This window comes from Astyanax mexicanus, chromosome 17 (assembly GCF_023375975.1).
Source record: "Astyanax mexicanus isolate ESR-SI-001 chromosome 17, AstMex3_surface, whole genome shotgun sequence".
Lineage (NCBI taxonomy): Eukaryota > Metazoa > Chordata > Actinopteri > Characiformes > Acestrorhamphidae > Astyanax > Astyanax mexicanus.
Window position 1 is genome coordinate 29341041 of NC_064424.1, and position 12403 is coordinate 29353443.

Consider the following 12403-nt stretch of genomic DNA (forward strand, 5'->3'; position numbering starts at 1 on the left):
TCCCAAAATTTTTCGAACTTTTTTTTGGGTCAAAATTTTTTTGGTCCCAAAATTTTTCAAACTTTTTTTTGGGTCAAATTTTTTTTGGTCCCAAAATTTTTCGAACTTTTTTTTAGGTCAAATTTTTTTTGGTCCCAAAATTTTTCAAAATTTTTTTTGGTTCAAAATTTTTTTGGATCAAAATTTTTTCGAACTTTTTTTTGGGTCAAAATTTTTTTGGTCCCAAAATTTTTCGAATTTTTTTTTGGGTCAAATTTTTTTTGGTCCCAACATTTTTCAAATTTTTTTTTGGTTCAAAATTTTTTTGGGTCAAAATTTTTTCGAACTTTTTTTTGGGTCAAAATTTTTTTGGTCCCAAAATTTTTTGAATTTTTTTTGGGTCAAAATTTTTTTGGTCCCAAAATTTTTCAAACTTTTTTTTGGGTCAAAATTTTTTTGGTCCCAAAATTTTTCAAAATTTTTTTTGGTTCAAAATTTTTTTGGATCAAAATTTTTTCGAACTTTTTTTTGGGTCAAAATTTTTTTGGTCCCAAAATTTTTCGAACTTTTTTTTGGGTCAAATTTTTTTTGGTCCCAAAATTTTTCAAAATTTTTTTGGATCAAAATTTTTTCGAACTTTTTTTTGGGTCAAAATTTTTTTGGTCCCAAAATTTTTCGAACTTTTTTTTGGGTCAAATTTTTTTTGGTCCCAACATTTTTCAAAAATTTTTTTGGTTAAAAATTTTTTTGGATCAAAATTTTTTCGAACTTTTTTTTGGGTCAAAATTTTTAGAAGTTTTTTTTGGCTCAAAATGTTTTTGGTCCCAAAATTTTTCGAATTTTTTTTGGGTCAAAATTTTTTTGGTCCCAAAATTTTTCGAACTTTTTTTTGGGTCAAAATTTTTTTGGTCCCAATATTTTTCAAACTTTTTTTTGGGTCAAATTTTTTTTGTCCCAAAATTTTTCGAACTTTTTTTTAGGTCAAATTTTTTTTGGTCCCAAAATTTTTCGAACTTTTTTTTGGCTCAAAATTTTTTTGGTCCCAACATTTTTCAAAATTTTTTTTGGTTCAAAATTTTTTTGGGTCAAAATTTTTTCGAACTTTTTTTTGGGTCAAAATTTTTTTGGTCCCAAAATTTTTCGAACTTTTTTTTGGGTCAAATTTTTTTTGGTCCCAAAATTTTTCGAAATTTTTTTGGGTCAAAATTTTTTTGGTCCCAAAATTTTTCGAACTTTTTTTTGGGTCAAAATTTTTTTGGTCAACAAAAGTTTTTCAAAATTTTCTTTGGTTCAAAATTTTTTTGGGTCAAATTTTTTTCGAACTTTTTTTTGGGTCAAAATTTTTTTGGTCCCAAAATTTTTCGAATTTTTTTTGGGTCAAAATTTTTTTGGTCCCAAAATTTTTCGAACTTTTTTTTTGGGTCAAAATTTTTTTGGTCCCAAAATTTTTAGAAGTTTTTTTTGGGTCAAAATTTTTTTGGTCCCAAAATTTTTCGAATTTTTTTTGGGTCAAAATTTTTTTGGTCCCAAAATTTTTCGAACTTTTTTTTGGGTCAAAATTTTTTTGGTCCCAAAATTTTTAGAAGTTTTTTTTGGGTCAAAATTTTTTTGGTCCCAAAATTTTTCGAACTTTTTTTTGGGTCAAATTTTTTTTGGTCCCAACATTTTTAAAAAATTTTTTTGGGTCAAAATTTTTTCGAACTTTTTTTTGGGTCAAAATTTTTTTGGTCCCAAAATTTTTCGAATTTTTTTTGGGTCAAAATTTTTTTGGTCCCAAAATTTTTCGAACTTTTTTTTGGGTCAAAATTTTTTTGGTCCCAAAATTTTTAGAAGTTTTTTTTGGGTCAAAATTTTTTTGGTCCCAAAATTTTTCGAACTTTTTTTTGGGTCAAATTTTTTTTGGTCCCAACATTTTTCAAAATTTTTTTTGGTTCAAAATTTTTTTGGGTCAAAATTTTTTCGAACTTTTTTTTGGGTCAAAATTTTTTTGGTCCCAAAATTTTTCGAATTTTTTTTGGGTCAAAATTTTTTTGGTCCCAAAATTTTTCAAACTTTTTTTTGGGTCAAAATTTTTTTGGTCCCAAAATTTTTCGAAGTTTTTTTTGGGTCAAAATTTTTTTGGTCCCAAAATTTTTCAAACTTTTTTTTGGGTCAAAATTTTTTTGGTCCCAAAATTTTTCGAACTTTTTTTTGGGTCAAATTTTTTTTGGTCCCAACATTTTTCAAAATATTTTTTGGGTCAAAATTTTTTTGGGTCAAATTTTTTTCAAATTTTTTTTGGTTCAAAATTTTTTTGGATCAAAATTTTTTCGAACTTTTTTTTGGGTCAAAATTTTTTTGGTCCCAAAATTTTTCGAACTTTTTTTTGGGTCAAAATTTTTTTGGTCCCAAAATTTTTCGAACTTTTTTTTGGGTCAAAATTTTTTTGGTCCCAAAATTTTTCGAACTTTTTTTTGGGTCAAATTTTTTTTGGTCCCAACATTTTTCAAAATTTTTTTTGGTTCAAAATTTTTTTGGGTCAAAATTTTTTCGAACTTTTTTTTGGGTCAAAATTTTTTTGGTCCCAAAATTTTTCGAATTTTTTTTGGGTCAAAATTTTTTTGGTCCCAAAATTTTTCAAACTTTTTTTTGGGTCAAAATTTTTTTGGTCCAAAAATTTTTCGAACTTTTTTTGGGTCAAATTTTTTTGGTCCCAACATTTTTCAAAATTTTTTTTGGTTCAAAATTTTTTTGGGTCAAAATTTTTTCGAACTTTTTTTTGGGTCAAATTTTTTTTGGTCCCAAAATTTTTCGAATTTTTTTTGGGTCAAAATTTTTTTGGTCCCAAAATTTTTCGAACTTTTTTTTGGGTCAAAATTTTTTTGGTCCCAAAATTTTTCGAACTTTTTTTTGGGTCAAAATTTTTTTGGTCCCAAAATTTTTCGAACTTTTTTTTGGGTCAAAATTTTTTTGGTCCCAAAATTTTTCGAACTTTTTTTTGGGTCAAATTTTTTTTGGTCCCAAAATTTTTCGAACTTTTTTTTAGGTCAAAATTTTTTTGGTCCCAAAATTTTTCGAATTTTTTTTGGGTCAAAATTTTTTTGGTCCCAAAATTTTTCGAACTTTTTTTTGGGTCAAAATTTTTTTGGTCCCAAAATTTTTAGAAGTTTTTTTTGGGTCAAAATTTTTTTGGTCCCAAAATTTTTCGAACTTTTTTTTGGGTCAAATTTTTTTTGGTCCCAACATTTTTCAAAATTTTCTTTGGTTCAAAATTTTTTTGGGTCAAAATTTTTTCGAACTTTTTTTTGGGTCAAAATTTTTTTGGTCCCAAAATTTTTCGAATTTTTTTTGGGTCAAAATTTTTTTGGTCCCAAAATTTTTCAAACTTTTTTTTGGGTCAAAATTTTTTTGGTCCCAAAATTTTTCGAACTTTTTTTGGGTCAAATTTTTTTGGTCCCAACATTTTTCAAAATTTTTTTTGGTTCAAAATTTTTTTGGGTCAAAATTTTTTCGAACTTTTTTTTGGGTCAAAATTTTTTTGGTCCCAAAATTTTTCGAATTTTTTTTGGGTCAAAATTTTTTTGGTCCCAAAATTTTTCGAACTTTTTTTTGGGTCAAAATTTTTTTGGTCCCAAAATTTTTAGAAGTTTTTTTTGGGTCAAAATTTTTTTGGTCCCAAAATTTTTCAAACTTTTTTTTGGGTCAAAATTTTTTTGGTCCCAAAATTTTTCGAACTTTTTTTTGGGTCAAAATTTTTTTGGTCCCAAAATTTTTAGAAGTTTTTTTTGGGTCAAAATTTTTTTGGTCCCAAAATTTTTCGAACTTTTTTTTGGGTCAAATTTTTTTTGGTCCCAACATTTTTCAAAATTTTTTTTGGTTCAAAATTTTTTTGGGTCAAAATTTTTCGAACTTTTTTTTGGGTCAAATTTTTTTTGGTCCCAAAATTTTTCGAATTTTTTTTGGGTCAAAATTTTTTTGGTCCCAAAATTTTTCGAACTTTTTTTTGGGTCAAAATTTTTTTGGTCCCAAAATTTTTCGAACTTTTTTTGGGTCAAATTTTTTTGGTCCCAACATTTTTCAAAATTTTTTTTGGTTCAAAATTTTTTTGGTCCCAAAATTTTTCGAATTTTTTTTGGGTCAAAATTTTTTTGGTCCCAAAATTTTTCGAATTTTTTTTGGGTCAAAATTTTTTTGGTCCCAAAATTTTTCGAACTTTTTTTTGGGTCAAAATTTTTTTGGTCCCAAAATTTTTAGAAGTTTTTTTTGGGTCAAAATTTTTTTGGTCCCAAATTTTTTAGAAGTTTTTTTTGGGTCAAAATTTTTTTGGTCCCAAAATTTTTCGAACTTTTTTTTGGGTCAAATTTTTTTTGGTCCAAACATTTTTCAAAATTTTTTTTGGGTCAAAATTTTTTTGGGTCAAAATTTTTTCAAATTTTTTTTGGTTCAAAATTTTTTTGGATCAAAATTTTTTCGAACTTTTTTTTGGGTCAAAATTTTTTTGGTCCCAAAATTTTTCAAACTTTTTTTTGGGTCAAAATTTTTTTGGTCCCAAAATTTTTCGAACTTTTTTTGGGTCAAATTTTTTTGGTCCCAACATTTTTCAAAATTTTTTTTGGTTCAAAATTTTTTTGGGTCAAAATTTTTTCGAACTTTTTTTTGGGTCAAAATTTTTTTGGTCCCAAAATTTTTCGAATTTTTTTTGGGTCAAAATTTTTTGGTCCCAAAATTTTTCGAACTTTTTTTTGGGTCAAATTTTTTTTGGTCCCAACATTTTTCAAAATTTTTTTTGGTTCAAAATTTTTTTGGGTCAAAATTTTTTCGAACTTTTTTTTGGGTCAAAATTTTTTTGGTCCCAAAATTTTTCGAATTTTTTTTGGGTCAAAATTTTTTTGGTCCCAAAATTTTTCGAACTTTTTTTTGGGTAAAAATTTTTTTGGTCCCAAAATTTTTAGAAGTTTTTTTTGGGTCAAAATTTTTTTGGTCCCAAAATTTTTCGAACTTTTTTTTGGGTCAAAATTTTTTTGGTCCCAAAATTTTTCGAACTTTTTTTTGGGTCAAAATTTTTTTGGTCCCAACATTTTTCAAAATTTTTTTTGGGTCAAAATTTTTTTGGTCCCAACATTTTTCAAATTTTTTTTGGGTCAAAATTTTTTTGGTCCCAAAATTTTTAGAAGTTTTTTTTGGGTCAAATTTTTTTTGGTCCCAACATTTTTCAAAATTTTTTTCGGTTCAAAATTTTTTTGGGTCAAAATTTTTTCAAAATTTTTTTGGGTCAAAATTTTTTCAAATTTTTTTTGGTTCAAAATTTTTTTGGATCAAAATTTTTTCGAACTTTTTTTTGGGTCAAAATTTTTTTGGTCCCAAAATTTTTCGAACTTTTTTTTGGGTCAAAATTTTTTTGGTCCCAAAATTTTTCGAACTTTTTTTTGGGTCAAAATTTTTTTGGTCCCAAAATTTTTCAAACTTTTTTTTGGGTCAAATTTTTTTTGGTCCCAAAATTTTTCAAACTTTTTTTTAGGTCAAATTTTTTTTGGTCCCAAAATTTTTCTAACTTTTTTTTGGCTCAAAATTTTTTTGGTCCCAAAATTTTTCAAACTTTTTTTTGGGTCAAAATTTTTTTGGTCCCAAAATTTTTCGAATTTTTTTTGGGTCAAAATTTTTTTGGTCCCAAAATTTTTCGAACTTTTTTTTGAGTAAAAATTTTTTTGGTCCCAAAATTTTTCAAACTTTTTTTTGGGTCAAAATTTTTAGAAGTTTTTTTTGGCTCAAAATTTTTTTGGTCCCAAAATTTTTCAAACTTTTTTTTGGGTCAAAATTTTTTTGGTCCCAAAATTTTTCAAACTTTTTTTTGGGTCAAATTTTTTTTGGTCCCAAAATTTTTCGAACTTTTTTTTAGGTCAAATTTTTTTTGGTCCCAAAATTTTTCGAATTTTTTTTGGGTCAAAATTTTTTTGGTCCCAAAATTTTTCGAACTTTTTTTTAGGTCAAATTTTTTTTGGTCCCAAAATTTTTCGAACTTTTTTTTGGCTCAAAATTTTTTGGTCCCAACATTTTTCAAAATTTTTTTTGGTTCAAAATTTTTTTGGGTCAAAATTTTTTCGAACTTTTTTTTGGGTCAAAATTTTTTTGGTCCCAACATTTTTCGAATTTTTTTTGTGTCAAAATTTTTTTGGTCCCAAAATTTTTCGAACTTTTTTTTGGGTCAAAATTTTTTTGGTCCCAAAATTTTTAGAAGTTTTTTTTGGGTCAAAATTTTTTTGGTCCCAAAATTTTTCGAATTTTTTTTGGGTCAAAATTTTTTTGGTCCCAAAATTTTTCGAACTTTTTTTTAGGTCAAATTTTTTTTGGTCCCAAAATTTTTCAAAATTTTTTTTAGTTCAAAATTTTTTTGGATCAAAATTTTTTCGAACTTTTTTTTGGGTCAAAATTTTTTTGGTCCCAAAATTTTTCGAACTTTTTTTTGGGTCAAATTTTTTTTGGTCCCAAAATTTTTCAAAATTTTTTTTGGTTCAAAATTTTTTTGGATCAAAATTTTTTCGAACTTTTTTTTGGGTCAAAATTTTTTTGGTCCCAAAATTTTTCGAACTTTTTTTTGGGTCAAATTTTTTTTGGTCCCAACATTTTTCAAAATTTTTTTTGGTTCAAAATTTTTTTGGATCAAAATTTTTTCGAACTTTTTTTTGGGTCAAAATTTTTTTGGTCCCAAAATTTTTCGAACTTTTTTTTGGGTCAAATTTTTTTTGGTCCCAAAATTTTTCAAACTTTTTTTTGGTTCAAAATTTTTTTGGTCCCAAAATTTTTCAAACTTTTTTTTGGGTCAAAATTTTTAGAAGTTTTTTTTGGCTCAAAATTTTTTTGGATCAAAATTTTTTTGAACTTTTTTTTGGGTCAAAATTTTTTTGGTCCCAAAATTTTTCGAACTTTTTTTTGGGTCAAAATTTTTTTGGTCCAAAATTTTTAGAAGTTTTTTTTTGGGTCAAAATTTTTTTGGTCCCAAAATTTTTCGAATTTTTTTTGGGTCAAAATTTTTTTGGTCCCAAAATTTTTCGAACTTTTTTTTGGGTCAAAATTTTTTTGGTCCCAAAATTTTTCAAACTTTTTTTTTGGGTCAAATTTTTTTTGGTCCCAAAATTTTTCGAACTTTTTTTTAGGTCAAATTTTTTTTGGTCCCAAAATTTTTCAAAATTTTTTTTGGTTCAAAATTTTTTTGGATCAAAATTTTTTCGAACTTTTTTTTGGGTCAAAATTTTTTTGGTCCCAAAATTTTTCGAACTTTTTTTTGGGTCAAATTTTTTTTGGTCCCAAAATTTTTCAAAATTTTTTTTGGTTCAAAATTTTTTTGGATCAAAATTTTTTCGAACTTTTTTTTGGGTCAAAATTTTTTTGGTCCCAAAATTTTTCGAACTTTTTTTTGGGTCAAATTTTTTTTGGTCCCAACATTTTTCAAAATTTTTTTTGGTTCAAAATTTTTTTGGATCAAAATTTTTTCAAACTTTTTTTTGGGTCAAAATTTTTTTGGTCCCAAAATTTTTCGAACTTTTTTTTGGGTCAAATTTTTTTTGGTCCCAAAATTTTTCAAACTTTTTTTTGGTTCAAAATTTTTTTGGTCCCAAAATTTTTCAAACTTTTTTTTGGGTCAAAATTTTTAGAAGTTTTTTTTGGCTCAAAATTTTTTTGGTCCCAAAATTTTTCAAACTTTTTTTTGGGTCAAATTTTTTTTGGTCCCAAAATTTTTCGAACTTTTTTTTAGGTCAAATTTTTTTTGGTCCCAAAATTTTTCGAATTTTTTTTGGGTCAAAATTTTTTTAGTCCCAAAATTTTTCGAAGTTTTTTTTGGGTCAAAATTTTTTTGGTCCCAAAATTTTTCGAACTTTTTTTTTGGTCAAAATTTTTTTGGTCCCAACATTTTTCAAAATTTTTTTTGGTTCAAAATTTTTTTGGATCAAAATTTTTTCGAACTTTTTTTTAGGTCAAAATTTTTTTGGTCCCAAAATTTTTCGAACTTTTTTTTGGGTCAAATTTTTTTTGGTCCCAAAATTTTTCAAACTTTTTTTTGGTTCAAAATTTTTTTGGTCCCAAAATTTTTCAAACTTTTATTTGGGTCAAAATTTTTAGAAGTTTTTTTTGGCTCAAAATTTTTTCGAACTTTTTTTTAGGTCAAAATTTTTTTGGTCCCAAAATTTTTCGAACTTTTTTTTGGGTCAAATTTTTTTTGGTCCCAAAATTTTTCAAACTTTTTTTTGGTTCAAAATTTTTTTGGTCCCAAAATTTTTCAAACTTTTATTTGGGTCAAAATTTTTAGAAGTTTTTTTTGGCTCAAAATTTTTTTGGATCAAAATTTTTTTGAACTTTTTTTTGGGTCAAAATTTTTTTGGTCCCAAAATTTTTCGAACTTTTTTTTGGGTCAAAATTTTTTTGGTCCCAAAATTTTTCGAACTTTTTTTTGGGTCAAAATTTTTTTGGTCCCAAAATTTTTAGAAGTTTTTTTTGGGTCAAAATTTTTTTGGTCCCAAAATTTTTCGAACTTTTTTTTGGGTCAAATTTTTTTTGGTCCCAACATTTTTCAAAATTTTTTTTGGTTCAAAATTTTTTTGGGTCAAAATGTTTTCGAACTTTTTTTTGGGTCAAAATTTTTTTGGTCCCAAAATTTTTCGAATTTTTTTTGGGTCAAATTTTTTTTGGTCCCAAAATTTTTCAAACTTTTTTTTGGGTCAAAATTTTTTTGGTCCCAAAATTTTTCGAACTTTTTTTGGGTCAAATTTTTTTGGTCCCAACATTTTTCAAAATTTTTTTTGGTTCAAAATTTTTTGGGGTCAAAATTTTTTCGAACTTTTTTTTGGGTCAAAATTTTTTTGGTCCCAAAATTTTTCGAATTTTTTTTGGGTCAAAATTTTTTTGGTCCCAAAATTTTTCGAACTTTTTTTTGGGTCAAAATTTTTTTGGTCCCAAAATTTTTAGAAGTTTTTTTTGGGTCAAAATTTTTTTGGTCCCAAAATTTTTAGAAGTTTTTTTTGGGTCAAAATTTTTTTGGTCCCAAATTTTTCGAACTTTTTTTTGGGTCAAATTTTTTTTGGTCCCAACATTTTTCAAAATTTTTTTTGGGTCAAAATTTTTTTGGGTCAAAATTTTTTCAAATTTTTTTTGGTTCAAAATTTTTTTGGATCAAAATTTTTTCGAACTTTTTTTTGGGTCAAAATTTTTTTGGTCCCAAAATTTTTCAAACTTTTTTTTGGGTCAAAATTTTTTTGGTCCCAAAATTTTTCGAACTTTTTTTGGGTCAAATTTTTTTGGTCCCAACATTTTTCAAAATTTTTTTTGGTTCAAAATTTTTTCGAACTTTTTTTTGGGTCAAAATTTTTTTGGTCCCAAAATTTTTCAAACTTTTTTTTGGGTCAAAATTTTTTTGGTCCCAAAATTTTTCGAATTTTTTTTGGGTCAAAATTTTTTGGTCCCAAAATTTTTCGAACTTTTTTTTGGGTCAAATTTTTTTTGGTCCCAACATTTTTCAAAATTTTTTTTGGTTCAAAATTTTTTTGGGTCAAAATTTTTTCGAACTTTTTTTTGGGTCAAAATTTTTTTGGTCCCAAAATTTTTCGAATTTTTTGGGTCAAAATTTTTTTGGTCCCAAAATTTTTCGAACTTTTTTTTGGGTAAAAATTTTTTTGGTCCCAAAATTTTTATAAGTTTTTTTTGGGTCAAAATTTTTTTGGTCCCAAAATTTTTCGAACTTTTTTTTGGGTCAAAATTTTTTTGGTCCCAAAATTTTTCGAACTTTTTTTTGGGTCAAATTTTTTTTGGTCCCAACATTTTTCAAAATTTTTTTTGGGTCAAAATTTTTTTGGTCCCAAAATTTTTAGAAGTTTTTTTTGGGTCAAAATTTTTTTGGTCCCAAAATTTTTCGAACTTTTTTTTGGGTCAAATTTTTTTTGGTCCCAACATTTTTCAAAATTTTTTTCGGTTCAAAATTTTTTTGGGTCAAAATTTTTTCAAAATTTTTTTGGGTCAAAATTTTTTCAAATTTTTTTTGGTTCAAAATTTTTTTGGATCAAAATTTTTTCGAACTTTTTTTTGGGTCAAAATTTTTTTGGTCCCAAAATTTTTCGAACTTTTTTTTGGGTCAAAATTTTTTTGGTCCCAAAATTTTTCGAACTTTTTTTTGGGTCAAAATTTTTTTGGTCCCAAAATTTTTCAAACTTTTTTTTGGGTCAAATTTTTTTTGGTCCCAAAATTTTTCAAACTTTTTTTTAGGTCAAATTTTTTTTGGTCCCAAAATTTTTCTAACTTTTTTTTGGCTCAAAATTTTTTTGGTCCCAAAATTTTTCAAACTTTTTTTTGGGTCAAAATTTTTTTGGTCCCAAAATTTTTCGAATTTTTTTTGGGTCAAAATTTTTTTGGTCCCAAAATTTTTCGAACTTTTTTGTGGGTAAAAATTTTTTTGGTCCCAAAATTTTTCAAACTTTTTTTTGGGTCAAAATTTTTAGAAGTTTTTTTTGGCTCAAAATTTTTTTGGTCCCAAAATTTTTCAAACTTTTTTTTGGGTCAAAATTTTTTTGGTCCCAAAATTTTTCAAACTTTTTTTTGGGTCAAATTTTTTTTGGTCCCAAAATTTTTCGAACTTTTTTTTAGGTCAAATTTTTTTTGGTCCCAAAATTTTTCGAACTTTTTTTTGGGTCAAAATTTTTTTGGTCCCAAAATTTTTCGAATTTTTTTTGGGTCAAATTTTTTTTGGTCCCAAAATTTTTCAAACTTTTTTTTGGGTCAAAATTTTTTTGGTCCCAAAATTTTTCGAACTTTTTTTGGGTCAAATTTTTTTGGTCCCAACATTTTTCAAAATTTTTTTTGGTTCAAAATTTTTTGGGGTCAAAATTTTTTCGAACTTTTTTTTGGGTCAAAATTTTTTTGGTCCCAAAATTTTTCGAATTTTTTTTGGGTCAAAATTTTTTTGGTCCCAAAATTTTTCGAACTTTTTTTTGGGTCAAAATTTTTTTGGTCCCAAAATTTTTAGAAGTTTTTTTTGGGTCAAAATTTTTTTGGTCCCAAAATTTTTAGAAGTTTTTTTTGGGTCAAAATTTTTTTGGTCCCAAATTTTTCGAACTTTTTTTTGGGTCAAATTTTTTTTGGTCCCAACATTTTTCAAAATTTTTTTTGGGTCAAAATTTTTTTGGGTCAAAATTTTTTCAAATTTTTTTTGGTTCAAAATTTTTTTGGATCAAAATTTTTTCGAACTTTTTTTTGGGTCAAAATTTTTTTGGTCCCAAAATTTTTCAAACTTTTTTTTGGGTCAAAATTTTTTTGGTCCCAAAATTTTTCGAACTTTTTTTGGGTCAAATTTTTTTGGTCCCAACATTTTTCAAAATTTTTTTTGGTTCAAAATTTTTTCGAACTTTTTTTTGGGTCAAAATTTTTTTGGTCCCAAAATTTTTCAAACTTTTTTTTGGGTCAAAATTTTTTTGGTCCCAAAATTTTTCGAATTTTTTTTGGGTCAAAATTTTTTGGTCCCAAAATTTTTCGAACTTTTTTTTGGGTCAAATTTTTTTTGGTCCCAACATTTTTCAAAATTTTTTTTGGTTCAAAATTTTTTTGGGTCAAAATTTTTTCGAACTTTTTTTTGGGTCAAAATTTTTTTGGTCCCAAAATTTTTCGAATTTTTTGGGTCAAAATTTTTTTGGTCCCAAAATTTTTCGAACTTTTTTTTGGGTAAAAATTTTTTTGGTCCCAAAATTTTTATAAGTTTTTTTTGGGTCAAAATTTTTTTGGTCCCAAAATTTTTCGAACTTTTTTTTGGGTCAAAATTTTTTTGGTCCCAAAATTTTTCGAACTTTTTTTTGGGTCAAATTTTTTTTGGTCCCAACATTTTTCAAAATTTTTTTTGGGTCAAAATTTTTTTGGTCCCAAAATTTTTAGAAGTTTTTTTTGGGTCAAAATTTTTTTGGTCCCAAAATTTTTCGAACTTTTTTTTGGGTCAAATTTTTTTTGGTCCCAACATTTTTCAAAATTTTTTTCGGTTCAAAATTTTTTTGGGTCAAAATTTTTTCAAAATTTTTTTGGGTCAAAATTTTTTCAAATTTTTTTTGGTTCAAAATTTTTTTGGATCAAAATTTTTTCGAACTTTTTTTTGGGTCAAAATTTTTTTGGTCCCAAAATTTTTCGAACTTTTTTTTGGGTCAAAATTTTTTTGGTCCCAAAATTTTTCGAACTTTTTTTTGGGTCAAAATTTTTTTGGTCCCAAAATTTTTCAAACTTTTTTTTGGGTCAAATTTTTTTTGGTCCCAAAATTTTTCAAACTTTTTTTTAGGTCAAATTTTTTTTGGTCCCAAAATTTTTCTAACTTTTTTTTGGCTCAAAATTTTTTTGGTCCCAAAATTTTTCAAACTTTTTTTTGGGTCAAAATTTTTTTGGTCCCAAAATTTTTCGAATTTTTTTTGGGTCAAAATTTTTTTGGTCC